Source organism: Lissotriton vulgaris, chromosome 9 (genome assembly GCF_964263255.1).
Source record: "Lissotriton vulgaris chromosome 9, aLisVul1.2, whole genome shotgun sequence".
In the NCBI taxonomy this organism is placed as follows: domain Eukaryota; kingdom Metazoa; phylum Chordata; class Amphibia; order Caudata; family Salamandridae; genus Lissotriton; species Lissotriton vulgaris.
In genome coordinates this window covers 838,766,315-838,787,210 of record NC_141697.1, presented here as the reverse complement: position 1 = coordinate 838,787,210, position 20,896 = coordinate 838,766,315, and the positions used below count along the sequence as shown (strand labels likewise).

Below are 20,896 nucleotides of genomic sequence, written 5' to 3'. Positions count from 1 at the left end.
AACCAAAGAGTTAACCTCAGAACTGGGAGCGACCAACAAATACTTAACTGAAAGAACAATGGCGTCACCAGGAAGGCCCGTCTATCGTCTCGCCGTACAAAGGACTACGCCAGGCGCCAAAACAGGTTGACAGTCAGGGCATCAGTCCGTCGCAGCCGTCAGGAAGCGGGAATCTTCGCGGGAAAAATCTTCGGACCACTTATTTCGACAACAGGATCGATGAAGCGGGGTGCACCTTCCCTCGGAGATTTCACACGAAGTTCCTCACGATCGTCAGGCTTTGGACCGGTACCGCATGATGTCGCCCCACTTTGGGCGCCAACTGAAGGACTGAGTTAATTTAAGGCCCAGCGGTGCCAGGGAACAACACCTGAAACCTTCGTGGGGATACCTGTTCCGGCGTACAAATCACAGAGACACGGGACACTTCCTTCGGCGTCAAAGATCAGCGTTTATTTACTGCAGGGACACAGAAATCGCTAGAAGTACAACATAGTGTAGGTTCAGAGAGTCTGCTTCGAATTGCAAAAGTGGATCGCTCCTTTTATACACATTTTCGCCATTGCACAACATAACGAACAAAAGGTTACAACTCAGTTCCCACAGTAAACTTCAAAAGGATTGCATTCATGTTTTCAGAAGCCCGGAACATCATTACAGAAACATTGTCGGTTCCCAACTGTAAAAGCACGCTATCCCACCATTAGGCACATTCCATTCTAGTTGTAAACGACCTAAGAGATAGGACAGAAACAGGTGCAAGGAAACAAAGACAGTCAACAGATTGAAAAGAGTGTGGGGGCAATCTCGGAAGCGTGATCACAGGATCAAAGGATTCGAGCCTAACGTATGCAAGGCTGAAACAATAGACCGGCACGGCAAGATGAGCCTCGAGCGGAGCCATCTGCTTTTGCCGTGTCATTCCCCTAGTCATAAAGGCACACTCAAAGGAATATGCATCTTCCGCAAGAGCTTGGGAATCCCAGAGTCATCGAGCGGACATTGTCCGTTCGCCGGCTACGTGAAGGCAAGAAACAAAATGGATGCCGTATCAAAAAATGGAACCCGAAGGTTCAGATGGAAAAACCCGTAATTAAGACGAACCCTTCCAAGTAGTGTAGCGAAAACACGTACACCTACTAATCTCGTCATTTACGGTTCGTAGATACCAAACTCGTCCATATTCGAACAAGCCCAAAACGTTGTTTCGATTCTCACCGAACCTCAGTCTTTCGCCTATTTTGTTTAATACATTATGGCACAAGTATACCAAAGATAATGTAGAATTACAGTGGTCTTTAACCAGGTCTTTTGATGAAAAAAAATTAATTACCTGCAGGATCGATTATTTTCTAAACGTAGTAGACAAACGATGTTCGACTCTTAGAATATGTGGCAGAAGGAAGCAAAAACGAAGATGTATTAGGGAGGAGAAGGTATGCAAAATAAAAGCAGGTCAGACGATTACACAAAAAGCCATAGCATATGATAAAGAGCAGACTGAGAAAAATATTGAAAGTGCAGATAGACAACTCAGGTTGCAGGTGGATAAAAGTTATGTAACTAGGACCGGACCAGAGGATGAGATAGAGGATTTGTTAGATGCACGTCCACCTCCCCCTTATGCCCCACAACGTCTATATCCTGCAGTCCCTTTAACGCCAGCTTCAGCTCCCGTGCCCGTGGCTTCCGTTGTGGCTCCTGTTTCTGCCTCTCTAGGAACTTCTTCTGTCTTGTCCCCTCCAGGATTAGGATCAGCTACTCTATTACCAAACACCTTGTCCCCTTCCCCCGTACCTGCAGTAGTTTTGGCTTCCCCTTCTCCAATTTGGACTTCTCAGTCTTCGAACACGACCCAACCCTAACCGATCAAACACCCTGTTGCGGTCCTGGGGGTCTAGACGTGCGGCGATTGTATACTCGATCAGCGGTAGGATTAGAAGAGAAACTGATGATTGCAAATCAGGCGTCCCAATGGATGCGGAACCCTGTGTATACTATTGGCGATATATGGAGTACCCTTCGAGATTATGAGCCTGTTATGCAACAATCTGCTCTGGAGCATATGGCTACCTGTCTTATTTCCTTGTGGGAACAATGCTTTCCAGATGGAAGAGCCCCACAGGTAATATATGATATTTTTGACCGGGCTCATAAATTTGAATTGGGTTTGGAAGATGTGTACCGGAATGTAGAGATTCTGATAAAATATAGAGAGCGGTTACATCTGAAATGTCCTAATTTGGATTCCCAGTATCCTATGAGGGAGGTTCATCCTATTTATCATCCCGAAATACCAGAGTTACGGGATAATCAAGATCAAGTAAGAAATGCGTTACTTACCTGTAACAGCAGTTATCCAGTATTGGTATCTTTCATAGATTCACATGCCTGAATCCTTCCCCGTCGTCGGGGTGGGAGTCCCCGGTAAATAATAATAGTAATGTCACATAGACATATACTTATTACTAGGCCAGAGGCCTCACATTAGTAGCCTATTCAGGTCCTTATGTAAAAAGGACCAAACTTTGGCCAGGAGCCAATCAGCTACTATCACCCTCCTCACCTTCCTGGAAGGAGCCCTAATCCCTCAGATTTTCGTAAGCACAGTGCTAAGTAGTACCTACTGAGACGGGTAAAGGTGAGCCCTTCCAGGGGAGGCGGGTGGGTTGCATGTGAATCTATGAAGGATACCAATACTGGATAACTGCTGTTACAGGTAAGTAACGCATTTCTTATCCAGTATTATGGGTATCTTTCATAGATTCACATGCCTGAATCAGAATAGCAAGCAATAATGAGCACATTTCGCATAATACATCTGTAAAGACATAATAATCTTATCATAAGTTGTTACACAGTTTACATGACACTCACAACCTGATAAGAAATGTGCGATAAATTACCTGGAAGGTGGGATGTTAGGAAGAGGGCTCACCACTAATGAAATAGATGACGTAGGACCGCCTGTCCCACTGCTGCATCCTTCATAAGTTCAGAGTCCAAGCAGTAGTGCTTGGTGAACGTATGTGATGTCTTCCATGTCGCCGCTCTGCAGATGTCGACAATGGGTACCCCAGCAAAGAGCGCCATAGAGGTGGATACCGCTCTAGTGGAGTGTGCTCGAACCTTTGAAGGCAGAGGATGGCCCGCCTGTTGGTGACAGAAGGCGATGGCCGCTGAAATCCATCTGGAAATGCTCTGTTTTGTCAATGCTAGGCCTTTTCTGGGCCTGCTAAATGCAACAAACAATTGGTTGGACTTCCTAAATGGCTGCGTCCTGTGAATATAGAATTTGAGACATCGTTTGAGGTCCAATGAGTGTAGAGATCTTTCAGCCACAGATGATGGATTCGGGAAGAAAGATCTTAGGACAATAGGTTCGTTGAGATGGAAAGCGGACGGAACCTTCGGTATAAACTTAGGGTTAGTCCGTAGAATGACCCTGTCGTTCTTGAACTGGATGAAGGGGTCTTGCACAGAAAAAGCCTGCAGTTCACTCACTTTCCTTGCTGACGTGAGCACCAGTAATAGAGCTGTTTTCCATGACAAATATTTTAGATCTGCTCTGTGGATTGGTTCAAACGGGTGTTTCATTAGTTGAGCTAGTACCACATTTAGTTGCCTTGTAGGTGGAGACGCTCTAACTGGAGGGAAAGTTCTGAATAATCCCTTCAGAAACTGTTTGATTAGTCTGTTAGTCCATAGTGAAGCTCCACACGAAGATCGTCTGAACCTGGATATGGCCGCTAGGTGGACTTTTATTGAAGCGTGTGCCAGCCCTGAATTGGCTAGGTGTAGCAAGTAGGGCAAAATTTGTGCTGGAGTAGAACGGATGTAATTTCTGAGCTCTACACCACACACAGAACCTCTTCCACTTGAGGGAATATGTCTTATTAGTACTTTCAGCCCGGGCCCGGGCTAAGACGACCCTGCATTCCTGTGGGATAGCTAAATCCTGGAACTCTCTGAACTCAGGAGCCAAGACGATAATTTCAGAGATGTTGGATCCGGATGCTCGACTTGTCCCTGGTTCATTGTGAGGAGATGTGGGCATGTCCTGAAAAGAATTGGAGGTTCCAGCGATAGAAGGTGTAGTTCTGTATACCAGTGCTGGCGCGGCCACGCTGGGGCTATCAGAATTATGGTACAACTCTCTGCTTTCAGTTTCCGGAGAACCCTGGGGATCAGGGGAAACGGTGGAAAAGCGTAAGCAAAGACGTTGCACCATGTCATCGAAAAGGCATTCCCAGGGACCTTTTCTGGGGAAGCCAGCTTGCGTAATGTTGGCATTTCGCGTTCACATCCGTCGCAAAGAGATCCAGTGAGGTTTGCCCCACCGGGAGAACACTGAGTCGAGCGTCTTCTGGTCGAGGTCCCATTCGTGGCAAATGGATCGCTGCCTGCTTAGCAAGTCTGCCAGGGTGTTGTCTACTCCTGGGACATACTCTGCCCGCAGAGAAATGTTGTGTTGTAGCAGCCAGATCCGAATTTGCTGAGATTCTCAAGACAACGTCCTGGATCGAGTACCCCCCTGTTTGTTCAGGTAGTGCATTGTGGTGGTGTTGTCCGTCCTCACAAGCACTGGGGTGTTCCTGATTCGGGGTAGAAATGCTCGAAGTGCCAAGCGCACTGCTCGTAACTCTAGCAGATTGATGTGGAGTTGTTTTTCTGCCACTGACCATTGACCGTGCACTTGCAGTTCTTGCAGGAACGCCCCCCATCCTTCCGGTGAAGCGTCTGTGGTTATCACATGAGGAGAGACTGGGAGCAGAAAAGGGAGACCCTTGTTTAAATTGTCGCCCAGAAGCCACCATCTCAGAGCTTTCTTCATGACCTGAGTGATCTTGATCCAGTCGTCGAAAGACCCTGTACTTTGGATCCACTGATTTGTTAAGGCTTCCTGTAGAGGCCGCATGTGGAGACGACAGTGAGGAATGAGAAAAATGTTGGAAGACATCATTCCTAACAACGACTTGAATAGTCGAACTTTGACTCTTTTTGGTCTGAATGTGGACGGCCAGGGTCTGCAGCTTGACCTGACATCCTCTGGAAGGGAAGGCTCTCTGCTGTTGTGTATCCAACGTTGCTCCCAGGAAATTGAGACGTTGGGACGGTTGGAGAGTTGACTTTTCCTGGTTGAGTGTTAGGCCCAGATTCTCGAAGAGATGAAGGCAGGCCGAAGAGGACCTGGCTACGCCTGTCCGAGTCAGAGCTTTGATAAGCCAGTCGTCTAGGTAGGGAAAGACTTGGTGATGATGCTGGCGAAGGTATGCCGCTACCGGAGACAGACACTTTGTGAAGATGCGTGGAGCTGACTTCAGGCAGAATGGTAAAACTCTGAACTGGAAGTGTCTGCCTGCCACTGCAAACCTCAGGAATTGTCGATGACTCTTGTGAATGAGGATATAAAAATAGGCATCCTGGAGGTCTAAGGATACCATATAGTCTTTTGGATTGAGTAGGTGTAATACCTCCTGGAGGGTAACTATACGGAAGGACTGCGTCTTGAGGTATTTGTTTAGGTTTCTCAGATCCAGTATTGGTCTCCACTGCTTATTCTCCTTTTTTCTGATCAGGAAGAATCGGGAATAGAATCCTCTCCCCTTCTGACCTTGAGGAACTCTTTCCACTGCTTTTTTCTGGAGCATTAGAGAGAGCTCCTGTTGAAGTAGGTTTAGATTATTGTGCTGCATAGGACATGGTGGGTTCGGAGGAGGATGCTCCACAAACTCCAAAGTGTGTCCAAAGCGAACTAACTGCAACACCCAACGATCTGTTGTAATTTGCTTCCAGTTGTGAAGGAAGTTGGTAATTTTCCCTCCAACTACGAATTGTGGAGAAGAGACGGAGGCCTGCTGGAGAAAGCAGTCATTGGCGTCTGTAATTGTCTTTCTTTCCTCCTTTCCCTCGAAAGGACGACTTGTTGTATGAGGATTGTCCTCGTTGTTGCCTCTGCTGAAATTGAGGTTTGTACTGCTGGGAAGAGTTATAATAGGACTTGTAACCTTGATAGTTTCCACAAGTCTGTTATCCTCTACCTCTGGATCCTCAAAAGGAATTATTCTTGTATTGCAGGGTGCCTAGGGCTTTCGCCGTTTCGGTATCCTTCTTAATACCTTGTAGCATGTCATCTATATGCTCACCGAAGAGTCGCTCCCCATCAAATGGCATGTCGAGAACTTTGGCTTGCACCTCAGGCCGGAATGTGGTAGCCTTAAGCACGCCCTGGCGCCTCAAAACTGCTGCTCCTGCCAATTGACGAAAGCCTGTGGAAGCGATATCCAAGGCTACATCGATCATTTCTGAGGCAGAGCGTTCGCCCTCCAGCAAAATCTTTTTAACCTCTTCTTTTTGGTCTTCCGGGATCGCCCCTAGATATGGGGCTATATCTGCCCATATCTGTCGATTGTAGCGACCTAGTAATGCCAGAGAATTTGCAGCCCTGACTGATAGGGCCGACATGGAGGAAAATCTCTTGCCAATGGCATCAAGTTTTCTTCCCTCTTTATCAGGAGGCGCTGTCATTGCCGCTGACGGGTTGCTGGACTTTTGCTGGGCGGCCTGAGATATAACTGAGTCAGGTTTAGTTTGGCAAGTTAAACATGCGGGCGCAGTGTCTGGGGCTTTGTACTTCCTTTCAAGCCTAGCCGGCACTGGAATGAGAGAGGAAGGATTTTTCATTATTTTTAGTCCTTGCTCCCATATATAATCGATCACTGGAATGGAGCGAACTGATCGTTTGAAGGGTTCCTTAAAATCATGAAGGAAACAGTCCTGCCTTTCCAATGCTATTTGGATGTTGAATCTTGCAGCCGCTCTCCCTACTATATTATGGAATCCCCCTAAATCTTCAGGGGTTGAATCGTACTGCATTTGGTCTGGGGAAGCTGGATCTGCATTTGGCGTTATCATCAGAATCCTCATCATCATGTATTTCCCCTTCCTCCTCTTGGACCTCATCAACTCTCATTTCTTCCTCATATTCATCCTCATCCGAAGAAATTTGAGGAGGTAACTTCTCTTGCTCCTGACGCACAACCTGCGGAGGTGGTCGCTGTCGATGTTGAGGAGTTGGCGCTTCCTGTTGTGCCGGTACTCCTGGTGCAGGAGAAGATGATGGAAATCTTTGTTTGTAGTCCGAAATTAGAAATTGGAGGTCAGAGACAATGGACGCTGGAAGGCAAACCATAGGCTGAACAGTGGTATGCTGCCGAACTTCCTGTTGAATTGTAACCTCTTCATAATCTTCACAGTCCGAATCCTCATGAACTTTGATGTTAAGATGAGAGGGACTGGATGCTATGGGAAACATATTCTGTACTTCGGGATCTTCTGATTCTAGAAACTGCGTTGGCAGTAGCTGTTGGACCTTGCTAGGTGAGGTCATCTCTGGTGTCACCAGACATGATGACATTTTAAAACGTGTATACGTATATTTCAATGAAGGAGAGCCCTTAGGTTGTAGATCCGTTGACACGGTGTCCGCCGACTGTGGAGCGTCTACGATTTTTGTTGATTTTTCCGGCATTTTCATCGTCGACTGCATCGACGTTGATGATGTCCTCGTCGACGACGACGTCGACGACGGCGTCGACACTGTAGTAGTCGACGACGATGGTTTCGTCGACGGGCTCGTCGTCGACGGGCTCGTCGACGACGATGGCTTCGTCGACGACGATGGCTTCGTCGACGGTGTCCTCGTCGACGGTGTCCTCGTCGACGATGTAGTCTTCGTCGACGACGGTGGGATCTTCGTCGACGATGTATTCCTCGTCGACGATGGGATTGTCGTCGACGCTGGAAGCTTCGCCTTCGTCGACAATGAAGCGGACGTCGACGGGAGCGTCGACAGAAGCGTCGTCGACGGTGTGACAGGAATGACAGTAGGTATTGACCTACCCATCGTCGACGATGTTGTAGCAGTCGATGCCATGGAGAAAGTAGGCGCCGTGGATGTTGAAATGGAGATTGTCGACACCGTCACAGGCAGGCCAGAAGACACCATTGCAGGCTTCTTGAAGTCTGTCATCTGAAGAGAAGGCTTGACCTTAGGATGACCTTCCATGGACTTTGGCTTCTTGTGAGGAGGCGCAGCAGACTGACCTGGGGATGTCTGTCGAGGCCTTTTAGGAGAGGAGTGGAAGCTCCTGAAGGAACACTCACTCTCACCTGAGGAGGCCAGCTGTTCTTTGTCCTTCAGTCTCTGAAGCCACAGAAGCAGTCGCCCTTCCCTGTCCTTCAATGTTTTGACCGGGAGAGTGCGACAAATCTTACATTCCTTTTTTTTTTTTTTTTTTTTTAATTATTTTTATTATTTCCATACTTTGCATAGTTTACACATCATACATTTATACATTTCATATTATACATTTCATATTAATTGCCTGTGAGGTAAAACATAGGATCGGCAATAACGACTCATTTGATATATGTACAAAAAACAATAAGGAAGAAAAAAAAAAAAAAAAGGGACAGCCCTTAATCTTACTGAGGCCCAATATTCTCTTTCCATCTAGTTATGGGTTCCCATATTTTTAATCCTCTCATTTTACCTCTTATCCCTTTTCGGGAATAAATAGGTTTCTCCAAATTATAAGCTGCCAATAAATTAGCCAACCAGGTTTGCATGATAGGTGGATTTTTATCTAACCAGGCTCTAGCTATAGTCAGTCTATAAACTGCAGCAGCCACAAAGATAAACCCTTTATGTACTATACCTCCATCCTGATCTATCCCCAACAATAATATTGATGGTGTGAGGGTTATGCGTAGCTTCAATGACCTAATTAGAAATCGTTCTATATTTTCAATCAAAGTATACAGTTGTGGACACGTGGCGAAAACATGAATTATATCCGCCTCTGGGTGGTTGCACCTTGGACAAGTGATACCCGTAGTACCTCCCCATTTAGCTATTCTCGCTGGGGTAAAGTATAAGAAGTACAGCGTTTTATAATGCTGTGATTGTAAAGGTGCCGAACACAAATCTTACATTCCTTGGCAGAATGCTGAGGATAGAGGCAGTACAAGCAGTCTTCATGCTTGTCCTCTATATGTAACCTCAGTTTACTACAAGAGGCACAAGGTCTAAAAAGCCCTTTTTTAGGAGTAGTAGACATATTGAATATCAATACTCCTTTCCAATATGAAGTTTGAAGAGATAATAGGAAAAATCGAAAGATATAGGAAAAAAACCGAGCAGAGCTCAGTGGAGACTCCCTGAGCACGACGTGCAGTAGAAAATCTGAGGGACTAGGGCTCCTTCCAGGAAGGTGAGGAGGGTGATAGTAGCTGATTGGCTCCTGGCCAAAGTTTGGTCCTTTTTACATAAGGACCTAGATAGGCTACTAATGTGAGGCCTCTGGCCTAGTACTAAGTATATGTCTATGTGACATTACTATTATTATTTACCGGGGACTCCCACCCCGACGACGGGGAAGGATTCAGGCATGTGAATCTATGAAAGATACCCATAATACTGGATAACCAGAGGTCGTGTGGAGGCACGATTTCAGGAGCAATGGGTCTACACCCTGTGGAAAAGGAGTGAGGTCCTTTCCCTGAAAGCGCAACTCCCCGATCCTCGTAATAACTCTACTGCTTATTATAAGGAACTCACAGAGGCTGCATCTTCAGCTGAAATGACCTTAGCTGACATTGAGTTATTTTTTGGCCTACTGGTCCCTGTTGACGTATGGCGTCAGGTGCACAATCAGGATCATTTGGCAGAATTAGGAGGGACTTGGGACCAGTTTAAGGACTGGGATAAGGAGCAAAAGCCTGGTGATAAACGTAGAGCTGAAGTATTGGCTTTGCCAGCCCAAATTATTACATATACGCACACCTTGATTCCACCTCGTAAGGTAGATTGGGATAAATTGACCGCGTGCAAACATAAAAAGGAAGAGAGTGTTTCGTATTTCTTGACCAGATTTGAGGGGCTATTTGTTACATAAAAGGCAAGCGTTGAGGCAAAAAGAATGCACCTGCTTTCACCTGTGGCTTGTGAGTAATAGCGATGGTGCTTGTGATTCCAAGGAACACAACCCTGTTTGTTCCTTAAAGGGCAAAGCCCAAAAATTGCAATGAATGATAAGAAATCGGCACCCATCCAAAAAATATTTTCTTTGTAGTTTCAAATGTCCACAATACATATGAAAAAAAAGTCCGGATCCTTGCAAGATTTTCTTATTCAAGTTCTTTATTGTAGTAATTCAACACAGGAAAAATCCAAGAACACAAATGGATTTCCTTCTTAGCCAGCCAACGCGTTTCGTCTCAAACATGAGACTTCTTCAGGGCTTGAACGTTAATTGATAATCACAAATCAGTACATCTGGATACATTTTCTCAAAAACAGCATATTATGGTAATTTCTCTTTATTCTGACGAGATGTGCTCAAAGAGATAAAACTCATACAAAATCAGGAATCCCTGTCTATAAGATGGTTGCATTTTCAACGCTGTTCTTGCCGTGCTTGGTCTTGATAATCTAAGAAAGGTATGGTAACCAGCAAAAGTTCCACATCAAAGGTAGGATAGCATTGACTTTAGTGGACAGGATTTGTCGGTAGAAGGTGGTGTGCGATTATTTGTTAATCGTTTCGTGACCAATTTGTTACCTGAGATCTCTGCACGGCTACGAGCCGCTGGGAGTACTTGGACCACTTCCACCCCCTCGACCATATTGAGCATGGCTCAGTATTATGAGCATAGGGAAAACGAGAGCAAGGATGAGTCAGAAAAGAAAGCAAAGGATCTTAAGACACGAGTATAGTTACAACAAGTTAGGAGGGGATGGGGCGGAGATCGAGGCGGGAGAGGGTTCGCTCCGAGAGGGGCGGGAACAGGACGAGGAGGATGTCCAGCTGTTGCTTTAGGAATAAACCAGCGCTCTTACTGTAAACAGGAAGGGCATTGGCGAGCTCACTGTCCATTGCTACTGGCTCAGAACGGGGCAGCAAGAAGAAGAGGAAGAGGTCGAGGTGGGGTGAATCGAAGTGATATGCTAAGAGAAGAAGCATTGCATAGTGAGCCGGAAAATAATTTCTTTGATAATCCAAGAGGAAGACAGTACTATAATCAAGATTGTGTGTTCGAGGGGGTTGATGGGTATGGTTATGAATAGGACAGCCATGGACAGAGTAGGGGCCAGGTGTCAGTACCTGTCGATCAGCAGGGGCCATATGTGAAAGGGCGGTTGATGGGGACTTCTGAAAACTTCCTAGTTGATACGGGTGATATGACTAGTTCAATTTCCTGTTCACTGGTCCCGGGGGCTGCTTTGTCTGGGCAAAACAACATTTCAGTGGGTTTTTCTGGAATCCCGGTAGTGAGCCCCATCTCTAAACCTGTTCCGTTTACGATTGGCCCGGTCACCGTAGACTCTCCATTTTTAAAATTTCTTTTTGGTTATAATTTTTATTTTATTAAAGAAAAATAAATTAAACACAAGGCAATAAGACAAGACATTCGGACATGTGTTCAAGGAGGAGGACAACTGCAGTACAGTATAATACAAGCATCATTGCTGCAAGGGGGGGGCCAGTGAGGAAACAAAATCAGTGATCATAAAAGCTACACAAGACTTGGAATGCCGGATCAGGGGGAAAGGGGAACCTCTGGGGTGTCCACGAATGGATGCGTGCATATATTTCCACTGTAGAAGTTCCACTGGCTCCAAATTTTATTCCATTTCCTGGGTCTACCCCGTGCCAGATACACCGTCTTCTCCCTGAACATACACCAGTCCATGTTCTCCTTCTATGCCAAAACCGTGGGCGGCCGCTGGGAACCCCACAACTGTACGATGTCTCTCTTAGCAAGCATATTCCCAAGGGTCGCCCACTGCATCTGTGCCACATCATAGTCATTCGGTTCCCAGACATTCAACAGGCAACGCCTAGCTTCGGGCAATAATGCCACCCCGTGACTCTTTCCATCACAGCATGTACACGATTCCAGAACACCACCACCTCCGGACAATCCCAAATTATATGGAGGAAGGTTCCAACCAGTCCACAACCACGCTTACATAACCCATCCACTGAGTAACCCATATGAATCAAGCGCGGGCCAGTGACATATATCCGATGTAGGATTTTAAGTTGAACGAGTCAGAGACGGGCCAGAATCGAGACCTCCTAAGGCGAGGATAGCGCCAACTGCCAGTCCTCGTCATCCAACTTTAAACCGTCGCTGGTCCAAACCTCCCTGAGCCGCACCAACAGTTTCATTTGATTATTAATCCATTACTTATATACCAAAGAAATAGTGCTGTCGGGCACGTAGCCGTCAAGCACCCGATCTTCTAGTGGAAAGGATTCAGGGATGTCAGCACCCCAGGAAAAACCGAGCTCAATGCGTGGGTAATCTGTGCATAACGCAAGAATTCCCTATCACTCAGCTCATACTCTACCTTCAGTGCCTCAAAGGTCTTGATTTTACCCTTGATCCACAGATCACTCACTCAATCATATCCCACTTTTCAAATCCTTTCGTCTTCCACAGGCAACCCAGTCTTTGAGACGCGTAAAGGGAGTTGCACGGGTCAGTCGATCCCCCCATCCCGTTGCCGCATTCGCATCATGCCACACTCGTACCGCTATCTTGGTGGCTCCCAAGAGTTCCCTTCCCGCTGCTTTGGAATAAAGGGCCCTGTTATAGTCCCCACCCGGTAACAAGTACTTATCCATCTCGAATGCAGGGTTAGAGGCTGGTCCATACATTCCATGGTTAATCGCTCCCAACTGAGAGGCCCCATAATATCGCCTGATATCCGGAAATGCTATACCTCCGTCATACCAGGGAAGTGTGAGATTGGCGAGGGCAATACGCGAGCCTCCATCCCAGATCAATCGTCTCTGCAGACTTTCCACCTCCCGAAAATAACTTGCCGGAATAACATCAAACGTATTCTGGAGCGCGTATAGAAATCGCGGTAAGGACATCATTTTAAAAAGAGCTGCGCGCCCAAGTGGTGAAAGCGGTAGCCTGAGCCAGCCCGCAACGTCAGATTTTAACCTCTGAAGAGGAGGGAGCAGATTACGATCGTAATGAGCCACAGGATCTAAAGTTATAAAAATCCCCAAGTACTTGAATCCCGTCTGCGACACCTGGATGAGACATCCGCGCTGTAAAGGGGGGGGTATCACCAGAAAGCACATACACACAGGACTTGGTCCAATTGATCACAAGGCCGGAGTTCCTTCCAAACGAGGTGAGCACATCTAACAATACATTCAACGACAAAATGTCATCTGCATAGAGCGATATGAGATCCTCGAATTCCGGGGTCCACTGCATATCCTTCATCGAAGGCTCCCATCGCAGCCAGGCAGCCAGAGGCTCCAGGGCAAGGGCGAAAAGAAGTGGGGACAACGGACAGCCCTGCCACGTACCCCTCCCAAGAACAAAAGTCTTAGACACTCGACCATTCATTACCACCTGCGCCAATGGCTCCTCATACAAAAGTTTCACCCAGACAATGAAACCAGGACCCAAACCAAATTTCGCAAGAGCGGCCCAGAGGTACGGCCACTCCACCGTATCAAAGGCCATCGTAGCGTCCAAGGAAGCCAAAATGATCGGCTCGCGCAGCGAAGCCGCCCTCGCGAGAAAACCGTGCAAGCGCCTCAGGTTAAGTGCTGTATTGCGGTGTGGGATGAAACCGGACTGATCCGGGTGAATCAAGTCACTAATTACTTTTATCAAGCAGTTTGCCAGCAACTTAGCGATACAAAAGGGGGTGGTGATGGACTGAGAATATGAATCAATCAAACACTCACACCCAGTCAAAAGATCTGGGTTTAATCATCACCGTTCTTTAGCCCACTCTGCCACCCCAGTTCAGACATGGCTATATACAAATCAGTCTGACCCTGTGCCTCATGGGAACAGTCCAGCCCGAACTGCCAAGCCATGTCTTCCCTGGACCGGAAACAAGCTTCCGAGGACCGGTTTCTGGCATTCCAGCCGTCTTCAGCCCGGCTTGCTAGAATCCAGTGGCAAAGTGAGCAAGGGACTCACGTCTGAGCATACCCTGACACATTTATGGTGGCCAAAAGCGGTACAAAAGGGGGTGGTGATGGACGGAGAATCTGAATCAATCAAACACTCACACCCAGTCAAAAGATCTGGGTTTAATCCGTCACCGTTCTTTAGCCCACTCCGCCACCCCAGTTCAGACATGGCTATATGCAAATCAGTCTGACCCTGTGCCTCATGGGAACAGTCCAGCCCGAGCTGCCAAGCCATGTGTAGGAAGGTGGATACCTGACTATGGTTACCCCAGATTTTTTGCCTTGTGTTTAGCTGGTTTTCGACTTAGTTGGCCTGGCTCCCTGCTAATCAGGGCCCCAGGCTTTCTGATCTCTCTGTAAAATGGATTCCATGTACCCTAGGTGCATAACTAAATTGGCTTAGGTCACCTTTTCAGCCCCTGTACAGTGCACTATAGGTGCCCAGGGCATAGGTGCATCCAAGGCCTACCAGGGGCTGCAGCATATCTTTTGCCACCCCTTGGCTGGCTATCCAAAATGGACACAACTGGCTGATAACTCAGCTGGGGCAAGGTGGTGTAATCACCCCTTGCTTAGATATAGTATGCTTATATCTAAACCTAACTGGACACATGTATACATATAAGTCACTCCTATGGCAGGCCTTAACAATCCTGGAGGCAGAGTGCTTGGTTTTATGTGAGATGGTGCTCTAGCATGAGCCTGTCTGCAGCTGTCAGGACCAATTCCCTAAGCTGTTCCGGGATAATGCCATACCATATACTATTAAGTGCATTATAATCCTCGCGGTTATATGTTAACTTTGGTTTGGCTTTATCAAAACATGTTGTGTAAGGTGTCATACGATTTGGAATACTATCCCCTCGACAATTCTGTCAACGGGGAGAGCATTTCACCCCTCTAGAGGGAGACGACATGCTACTTTGCTAAAACGTGGTTGATTTTAAAAGGAGCCTCAGCACCACAAAATGGATGCTTCTGCCATAGACACGGGTCTGACCTCCTGCTGCTGACCGAAACTCAGCCTAGGAGGCCTGGAAAAAGGGTTTCCTGTCACAGGGAGGTGTCACACCACCCCAGACAGAAGATAGTGGATTGTAGCAGGGAGGTTTGAAAGAAACCAGACACTGCCCGGGGAGCACAAGGCTTCCCCTTGCATAATCCGGTCAAACCGGTTCTGGGGCACACCAGCCCCAGTCCCAGCGCGACCTGGACAAAGGGAAAGGGGTGTAACCACCCCCTTCCTGGGTCCCACCCATAGGAGGGGACCTAGCAGGTAATCCAGCCCCCTAGATTGGTATAAGAATGGGAGCAGTGCCAAAGCACTCAGATTATCCTGACTGAAACTTATGAAACGAAACTCTGGACCCTTCGACATCCTACTCGACGAAGAAGACTGAAAAATCTCCCTTGTGGTCAAGGAGTGGTTAAGGTTCAGAGATACCCAGAAGATACAGACACAGGACTGGACTGATTTTGTAGATTGTGCTACTAAGGCTCTGGAGGGTTGGCTACATGGCAGTAAAGTACATGACTTTACAGGATTGTATAATGTGATTATGAGGGAGCAGATCCTAAGTAATTGTCAGAACAAGCTCTTACACCAGCACCTGGTGTACTCAGATTTGACCTCTCCCCACGAATTGGGAAAGAGGGCAGATAAATGGGTCAGAACAAGGATTAGGCCTAAGAATCAGGGCAATGGCCAGAAGAAGGAGTCTACCAAGCCTCAAGATAAGAGTGGGGATACAAATAAAGAAAATACTTCCCCAGGGCCCCAAAACTCCAAGGATGGGGGTGGGTCCCAAGACATTTCATCTACCCAGAAAAAGCCATACTGTCATGTCTGTAAACAGGCTGGCCATTGGAAATCAGACAGCTGTTGTCCAAAGAATGGCAATAAAGAAAACATACCTCCAAAACCAGCTCCAACACCTCCTGTTACTGTCAGCAGTAATCCCCCAGGAAGTGGGAGCACCCCCAGGAATCTGGGTGGGTTTACTTTTGGGGGACAGGTGGACCCTGGCTTACCCAGGTCCCCAACCACTTCTGTCTGTGAAAATGGCATGGGGTTTGCCAACTTCACTGATTACCCAAATACTTTGAGCAAGTACAGACAGGAGCCCCTCATCAATGGTTTGAAAGTTGAGGCCTTTAGAGACACAGGGGCTAGCATCACCATGGTGGCTGACTGTATAGTCCCCTCTAAGCAACTTTTACCTGGTGCCACATACCAGGTGACAAACATTGATGGAATACAAACCAATCATCCCATGGCAGTAGTATGTCTCATCTGGGGAGATGTCACTGGCCCAAAGAGAGTGGCAGTGTCACCAAACTTGCCTGTAGACTGTCTACTAGGAAATGATTTGGAAATCTCAGCCTGGGCTGAGATTGAACAGGAAATCCATTCTAAAATGGTAAATGTCACTGGAAAGGTTAGTGGGGCTGTAATGGCTCCAGCCCCAATCCAAAATGTCCTTCCTGAAAATGTTGGTAGAGCTGAACAAATCTCAGCCCCATCTGTAGCTAACTCCCTTCATGAAAAGAATAGCAGAGCTGTTGTGATAACAGCCCATACCCAAACTGAGTCTCCTCCAGAAAAGGTTGGTGGGGCTGTGATGGCCACAGCCCAAACTCAAACTGACACCTGTGTTGTGAAGCCTGAAATGATGGATCACTCCACACAAACAGAGAGCATGGAGGAAGAAGAGAAATCTCCCCCTCACCAGACATTAGGACAGGATCAGCCTCCTCAGGGAACTGATCTTACCCCTGATGAAGGAACTGTCCCAGAGGTTGTCAGGCCTGGCCTGACAGAGCCTCTGATGGCAGTGGACGCGTCCCAGGTGGGACCCAGTCTGGAGCAGGTAACCTGCCCCTCTCTGCCTTGCCTTAGTCAGCCCAGGGCTGCAGAGGACAAGAAGGACAGTGAGCTCCAAAGGGCCATAAAATAAAGCACCCCCATCAACGGATTAGGGGCACCAAAACTAGTAGCCCTAGTGAGGTTAAAACTTTAAAAACTTCTGAGGGAGCCCCCTTAAAAGTAGTTAGGGACCTCCCACAGATGGATTCTGTTGGGCACAGCCAAACCTGGGACCCAGAGGGCCCAAACCTGGACTGTCCTTCCAGTAAGCCAAAACAAGGGACCCAGCCTCCAGCTTTAGGTAGCCAGAGGTTGACCCTGAGAGCACAGTGCAACTCAGTTGAAGAAAGAAAGGCAAACATGGTGGAAGATAATTGGAGGAAGCTGAGCCCTAAATTAGCAGAGCCTCACTTCAATACTCCCTATCAAAACCAGCCTTTTACTCTGCATAAACACACCGAAGGTAGTGATTCCCTATGGTGGAGACCCTCTAATACCCCAAGGGTGAGGGACTGCTTAGTGGACCATGAGACAGGGGGTACCCATGCTAGTGCAGGGACTTCCTTATATGGCCACTCAGGCGATATAGGCTTACCTGGTCAAGAATAGCCTTATCTCCTTTCGTTTTGGGGGGGGGGGGGAGGTTGTGTAGGAAGGTGGATACCTGACTATGGTTACCCCAGATTTTTTGCCTTGTGTTTAGCTGGTTTTCGACTTAGTTGGCCTGGCTCCCTGCTAATCAGGGCCCCAGGCTATCTGCTCTCTCTGTAAAATGGATTCCATGTACCCTAGGTGCATAACTAAATTGGCTTGGGTCACCTTATCAGCCCCTGTACAGTGCACTATAGGTGCCCTGGGCATAGGTGCATCCAAGGCCTACCAGGGGCTGCAACATATCTTTTGCCGCCCCTGGCTGGCTATCCAAAATTGACACAACTGGCTGATCACTCAGCTGGGGCAAGGTGGTGAATCACCCCTTGCTTAGATATAGTATGCCTATATCTAAACCTAACTGGACACATATATACCTATAAGTCACTCCTATAGCAGGCCTTAACAATCCTGGAGGCAGAGTGCTTGGTTTTATGTGAGATGGTGCTCTAGCATGAGCTGAGCCTGTCTGCAGCTGTCGGGACCAATTCCCTAAGCTCTTCCGGGATAATGCCATACCATATACTATTAAGTGCATTATAATCCTCGCGGTTATATGTTAACTTTGGTTTGGCTTTATCAAAACATTTCGTGTAAGGTGTCATACAATTTGGAATACTATCCCCTCAACAGTCCTGTCGACGGGGATAGCATTTCACCCTTCTAGAGGGAGACGACATGCTACTTTGCTAAAACGCGGTTGATTTTAAAAGGAGCCTCAGCACCAAAAATGGATGCTTATGCCACAGACACGGGTCTGACCTCCTGCTGCTGACCGAAACTCAGCCAAGGAGGCCTGGACAAAGGGTTTCCTGTCACAGGGAGGTGTCACACCACCCCAGACCGGAGATAGTGGATTGTAGCAGGGAGGTTTGAAAGAAACCAGACACTGCCTGGGGAGCACAAGGCTTCCCCTTGCATAATCCGGTCAAACTGGTTCTGGGGCACACCAGCCCCAGTTCCAGCGCAACCAGGACAAAGGGAAAGGGGTGTAACCACCCCCTTCCTGGGTCCCACCCATAGGAGGGGACCTAGCAGGTAATCCAGCCCCCTAGATTATTATAAGAATGGGAGCAGTGCCAAAGCACTCAGATTATCCTGACTGAAACTTATGAAATGAAACTCTGGACCCTTCGACATACTACTCGACGTAGAAGAGTGAAGAATCTCCCTTGTGGTCAAGGAGTGACCACCCTGTGCAAACAGGCACCATCCAGCACCTTGAATTTGCTTTGTTGCAGTTTCCGCCCGAACTCGAGCGACAGAGATCGACAAGACCAAGCGTGCCTGCCTTCTAACAGCCCGATCCACAGTCCCTGCAGAGCTGAGACCTGTGGAGGTGACCGGAAGCGTGGGGCCCCCATCTTGGAAAGACCACGACACGCTGACCGTGCAACCCACGAGTGACCCTCGAAGCAGTACATCGGGGTTTGAGAAGCCCCAGCCCTGAGCCTCTTTTGCACCGAAGCTCACCCCTCTACACTCACCGAGTGCTGCGTGGGGCCCTTCTGCTTCTTTTGGCTCAATGCGTTGGCCCGGTCACTTGCCCGTTGGCTTGTGGCCCCTGTGCCAGCGAAATATGAAATCTAACTTGTGATTCTGGTTGCTCCAGACTTGCACTCGCTCCTCTGAAAAGGAGCACCCGCTCTGACCCTCCTGGTCCGAGTGAGAAGCAATCTTCCAGTCCTGCGTGGATTGCTCTTGCCAAGTGTTTTTTGCTCCAATCCTGAAGCCGACACCGCCGACAGCGAGAGCCTTTGTTGGACAGCTCGTGATCTACTCCTGGACGTCGCAGATGCCCTAGAGTCCACGTGGCAGCGGAGAGAAGCTCCTCGACAACCACCTGATTGCGCCCGACATTGCCTGGTTTTGTCCTGGTTCCACCCTGGTCACTGCTGAGTGACCCAGACTCCGTCCCCTCTGCTTTCAGGTACTCTACAACTCCGATCCACCCTTGGATCACACCGGACACTTCTCCTTTACATCACCTGCAGCATCTCCAGCTCCAAGCACCATCAACCAGCGTGACAAAACCCAACACTACTTCACACCTGTGCACCCGCTTCCTGTGGGTGAGGTAACTCATCAACGCCGGTGTTCCCACACTGGTACACACCTCTAGTGTATGTGTCTAAAGTTTCATCTTGAGAGGTTAAGCGGAAGTCTCCTTAAACTGTAACTTTATAACTTTTACGCACCATTGACTTTGCATTGGTGCATGCTTGTGCTTTAAGCGCTGCACCCGAATCCCGCGGGCTTTTCCCGACTTCAGCATTGCTAGTCCCGACTGCTCCCAGCGATTCCCTAGGCCCTAGGCCTAACCACTGTTCGATTGGTATCTCCATAAGGGATTGTTTGGACTGATACAAGGTGGTTCCAGAATTGGAAACATCATATATCAGGCCAAATTCTCACGCTGCACTGGTTCCCCCATACTCCCAAGAACAAGCTCTCGAGTAAATTCATTGACCTGGGCCTACTGCTGGCAAAACGTGAGATCACTAGACACTGGAAGGCACGAGTTGGTCCAACGGGCACTAAATGGCGCAACGAATTCTTGAAATGGGCAGCAGGAGAAAGTACCCTTAGGTACCAATTAGCAGCGCGGCAACGCAACGAGAAGATGTTAGAGGCGGCGCACGAATGGGAAACACTAGTACAGGCCCTGCGAGATTACCTCACTTCTAGTGACTCAGATAGCGATGATGATGCACACTATCCAGCCCACTGACCTTCTTCCGACGTGTACTCCTTTCTGATAGGATTAGTTCCCTACAGCTAGCTCTAGACGTATGCTCAACACACCAATGGCGGGGTGGGTGGGGAGGGGGGGGGGGAGGCAGGAGGGCTAGACGTTGCTCCTTCACTTTCAATAGGACGGTAACGTTATTGTTGGTTTAGCTCGGGCCCTCCGGGGGGGGTTAGACTACGACGAAGGGGGGGGAGTTTTATTATAGTTATTTAGAAAAGCAGATGACGAATTACATTACTCCTGGCTGATATCACGTGAAGACCAGAGCATTCTGTGTGGGACATTAGGTAGCGCCGCCCAGCCTCCGGGATGTGGGCCAACAGGCTGTGTAACCAAATTACTTCTTGAAGTGGTCCCCTTTACTACTATTGATACTGTTTTCGCAATTGGATGTCAGCAAGTAACTTGTACTAATTCCTGCAATAAAAATATATTTAAAAAAAAAAAATAAAAAAAATAAGCAGGCCAAATTCTCACACCATGTCTTCCCTGGACCGGAAACAAGCTTCCGAGGTCCGGTTTCTGGCATTCCGGCCGTCTTCAGCCCGGCTTGCTTGAATCCAATGGCAAAGTGAGCAAGGGACTCACGTCTGAGCATACCCT

General features: G+C 47.9%; 1 protein-coding gene and 1 pseudogene across 1 annotated transcript in view; one reads left to right on the top strand and one right to left on the bottom strand.

Annotated features, from left to right (window-relative positions):
* The window catches only part of LOC147692340 (EH domain-containing protein 1), a 1,152,127-nt gene that overhangs the window by 363,279 nt on the left and 767,952 nt on the right, over positions 1-20,896 (bottom strand). The window lies entirely within an intron of this gene.
* On the top strand, positions 15,584-17,499 carry LOC147692341 (uncharacterized; annotated as a pseudogene).